Source organism: Vicia villosa, linkage group LG6, assembly GCF_029867415.1.
Source record: "Vicia villosa cultivar HV-30 ecotype Madison, WI linkage group LG6, Vvil1.0, whole genome shotgun sequence".
Taxonomy (NCBI): Eukaryota; Viridiplantae; Streptophyta; class Magnoliopsida; order Fabales; family Fabaceae; genus Vicia; species Vicia villosa.
In genome coordinates this window covers 115670571-115675186 of record NC_081185.1, presented here as the reverse complement: position 1 = coordinate 115675186, position 4616 = coordinate 115670571, and the positions used below count along the sequence as shown (strand labels likewise).

The following is a 4616-nucleotide window of genomic DNA, read 5'->3' as shown; positions in this document are numbered from 1 at the left end:
ATTGAACCTTAAAGGCTTAAAGGCTTTAATACAACTACACATATGCTTGCCTATTTAAAGGTACTTTAGGATGTTTCTAGAATAGAACTATCTAGACTTTTGTTGTCTTTTCTACATTACATTGACATAGAACTTTCTAGACTATAAGTAAATCTAAGAATTATTGGAACACTCTAGAAACATGTAGCAACTTTAGAATATTCTAGTTTTCTCTAAACATTGTCATATATTTATGCTAGAATATTCTAGAAGTGTGCATCAATTTCAACACTCCTCCTTGATGCATATTCCCGTAACTCCAAGTGTAGTCCATAATTGTCCAAATGTGAATTTGTGAAACTATCTCCCCCTCCATTGATATTGTTATGTAATATATTCTATTTTGAAAAGCATTATCTCCACCATGATTCAAATTTGTCACACTACTTGTCTCAATGAATGTCATTAAACTCTTTCTCATCATTGTTGAAGGCTTTTAACGAGAATGATTCTTGCTCCTTAGTTGTGCTTGTGATCTTCCTTGTTTGTCTTGTTAAAGACTTCTAACAAGGATCACTTTTGTTTTCTAGTTGCATGTGAATCTCCTTGTCATCACTCTTGCTTCTTAGTTACTTATGAGTCTCCTTGTCGTTCTTGTAGAAGAATTTTGACAGGGACTCTTTCTTGCTTTAGTAGATGTATTTGTCTCCCTAGGCTTATACTCAAGTTGAGTCCCAGAGGTCACAGGTCTAAATTTGTTTTTTATCGCCTGGACTTGTGCTTTATAAGAACTCGAGCCTTATTTGCCATAGGTTTACGACATTAGTTGGACTTGAAATTAAGAGGGTCAGTCGGTTAGGCTACCTGAACTCCTCTCTCTCATTTTTAGTTTTGGGTTTTAACTCAAACAGAGTCGGGCCGTGTAGCTACCTGTACTCCGTTGTGTTTGAGTCAGAGACCTCATTTTCTAGTCTTAATAAAATTGTTGGTGATAAGAAGAAATAGTTTGCTACGCCCTGTGAATGACCGAACGTAGCTCTGATACCACTGTTGGGTTTTGAGGTATGTAGTAGTGATAGTTTAGAATGTAGTCGAATAGTGTGAACATTTCTGATAGATAGTTGAAAGATAGTAGCAAGTAGTGTGTGAGCTAGTATCGAAGCATGGTAACACATAAGTAATCAATTTGTTGTAGGAGGAGAGTAATAGTAGAATGAAGCCTCCAATGATATTGATATTGAACCTTAAAGGCTTAAAGGTTTTAATACAACTACACATATGCTTGCCTATTTATAGGTACTTTAGGATGTTTCTAGAATAGAACTATCTAGACTTTTGTTGTCTTTTCTACATTACATTGACATAGAACTTTCTAGACTATAAGTAAATCTAAGAATTATTGGAACACTCTAGAAACATGTAGCAACTTTAGAATATTCTAGTTTTCTCTAAACATTCTCATATATTTATGCTAGAATATTCTAGAAATGTGCATCAATTTCAACAATTTTTCATCTTGAAATTGATTGAAATTTTGAAAACCTATTCAAAAAAATTTGGTTTTCATCACCGACACTCTCCGTGATGTCCTCGACGTCCTTCCCCCCTCCTATGTTCGTTTGTGTCGGCGGTCCTCAATGTCACCCCTTCACCGTCAGCACAACCAAAAGATTCATACCCGGAGAACTCAAATTCGTCTAAATCACAGACCGTATTCAGACCTGGGTGATGCCGTCATTCTTAATGATCGGCGAGTTTTTCGATTTGCTATGTCAAGAGTTTTCTATTTGCGGTGAGTTTTTCGACTTTTTATGTCCATACTTTTCTTATTTGCATTGATGATGTAGGTTCATAATAGATTTTCTTAGAATTTTTATTGTGTAGTTAACCCACGAGATGAATTGCAAGTTCAAGATCAAGCACAATGAATTCGTCAAAAGAAAGAAACTAAAATTTTTCAGATTTGGCACCAAGGTTTGTAATGCTATACTTTGTTATGGTGTTATGTTTATATTTAGTAATGGTGAATGAATGCACTGGACAGTGGCCCTTGGATATTGGATAAAACAAATATTTATTTCTATTTGGACGATAATGAATCAACTTCATCCACTTCTTGGAACACTTGTTACATGTCAAGAGTTGCATGTTTGTTAGTACATCTTCCATGAACTAACAATTCAACATATTCATAAAATGGCATGTTTATAAGTGGAATAAGTTCCCTTGAGTTTAAGTTAACCTTTTATTTACTTTTTTTTTAATGTATAAGAATCTTGTAAAATATTTATGTTTCTCTCTTTTTATGTCACAGAAAGAAGACCTCAAGATGGTGGTGTTGTATTTAAGAGAGAACAAACAAGTATCTCGTATAGGTCTCTACCTTCTAGGGAGGATCAATGGGTGATGCACTTGGTATACATCTTCTAACTTGTTTGATTTTAGGAAAATTTTATGTTCTATATATTTATATTCTAAATTGTACACACATAAAGAAAAAGAGAAGAAAACAAAGTCTCCTATATAAAAGAAGTCAAACTTTGCTCTTTAGAGAGGTTGAAAGAAGAGAGTAAAGTAACTGACATACACACGCATAAATATACACTTAAATGGATAGATTGTAAAAGTTTATGGTTCCAAAGAGGTTTCTAAACCTTAGTCCTAAATGCTGAGCATAAATATACATTTGAATAGATAGATTATATAAGTTTATTTGGTTCCAAAGAGGTTTCTAAACCTTAAGTCTTAAATATTGAGGCACCTGCATGTGAGATTCTGATGTATAATTGGCTTCTCATTTTTCTTTGGCATGATATAGCTTTTTTTATGGAGTTGTGGGCCCTTTGAAAGAAAAACATGAGATAAGCTATTTGAAATTCTGAAATTCATTTTCTGTACATTCTTTCTCTTGTTAGACAATGAGATAAGCTACCTTTATTTCCTATAATTGCAATTATTTATTAATATGCCTCTTCATTCCATCAGATATTTTTGTCCCTATAGTGCCCTCAAATTATTAAATAAAAAACACAACTAGCAGTGGTTCAAATTCCCACTAGCCTAACTATCACATGGCAAGGTTTTGTCAGTTAATGAAAACCAACACTGTAGTGATTAAAACTATTATATGATATATAAGATACTTTTAATGATTTTGATAAAAGAAAAAGACTATTATATAAGACAATGTGTAGAAATAATGATTTTTTTACAACCTTTAACTTCATTATATTATTGATCAATGAGACTACATAACTTCATTATTTGATTGCAGGAACTGGTTTTATGCATAGGTGGGTTTGGCTTGAGTCATAAATCTAATCATTGTGCTGATTATATTTGTGTGAATGGTTTGGATTTTCTACTTGGCTAATTTGTTTGTGTGTATGTCTCAGTTTTATCCGCTCTTGGTAATATGTGTCTTTATTGAGCAGGGTGAACGAACACATTGGCCAGCTGAATTCTTCCATTTAAGGATGTTGTTTGCAGGTGCAACATTGTGTTTTTTTCTTTTCTAATAGAACGCGATGAATAAATTTTGATTTTTTCATTAATATGATTCAAATTCTTGTAAATGAATGAAAAATTTGTAATTAAAATTTCGATTGACACTATTTGGTTGACCATGTAGTTTCTTGTTACGCTTTGTTAATATATGTATTTTGAAAAATTGTTGAGTTATTTTTGTAGAAATAGAGTTTCAAAATCCTATTTGTTATTACAAAAAAAAACAAGGGTGTTTAATAGCGCTTTTTAGAAAAGGGCTATGAAAGATACGTTCTACGAGGCTATAATACCGCTTTTAATAAAAACGCTATTAAATCCTATTTCGAGACCGTGTTAACCATCACAATTAGCTTATGACAGCGCTTTAAAGGAAAACGCTATTAAAATTTGTGCTTTTAATAGCGCTTAAAAAGCGCTATCATTGATATCTAACATATAATAGCGGGGGATTTAATAGCGCTTAAAAGCGGTATTAAATCACAAAAAAACGGTATTAAATGTCATATTTGGTGTAGTGAACGTTCTGATACGATCTAGCATGCAATGATTCAAGAAATTCAAGCTCTGAAGTTGTCCAATGGAAGCAAGAATCAGAAGCTGTGAATACTCTGAAGATCTAGGAAATTCAAGTTCTGAAGCTGTCCTATGGAAGTAAGAATCAGAAGCTGTGAATGTTCTGAAGATTTAAGCATATGTGAACGTCTCTACTGAAATACTCAGGGAAGTATTTTATCTATAAAATTCTTCTAGTATTAATTTCAGGGGGAGATTATTTATCTCAGGGGGAGATTGTTAATCTCAGGGGGAGACATATTCACACATTGTCTATATGCTTATGCTATAGCTGTGTAATTGTCTTTAGCCGTCTGTCCTTTCTGATCGCAAATTCATATCATTTATGTATGTTTTTGTCATCATCAAAAAGGGGGAGATTGTTAGAACAAGATTTGTTCTAATCAATATTCTTAGTTTTGATGATAACAAGGATATGAATTTTGTATGAGATAATGTTGTACTCTAATACTATGCAATTTCCGTTTCAGGAATTATACAAAGAGTATGCACAAAATCAGCGCAAGAAGCACTGACTCAGAAGGTTCTGCATGCAACATTAGAACATGGTCTGGCAA

General features: G+C 33.1%; 1 long non-coding RNA gene across 1 annotated transcript; it reads left to right on the top strand.

The window, feature by feature from the left end:
• The first annotated feature begins 1491 nt into the window (after positions 1 to 1491).
• Positions 1492 to 3156, top strand: LOC131609663 (uncharacterized). The gene is made up of 3 exons (XR_009286302.1): positions 1492 to 1771; positions 1864 to 1953; positions 2294 to 3156. It is a non-coding gene; the product is annotated as an uncharacterized LOC131609663 (long non-coding RNA).
• Positions 3157 to 4616: the final 1460 nt, after the last annotated feature.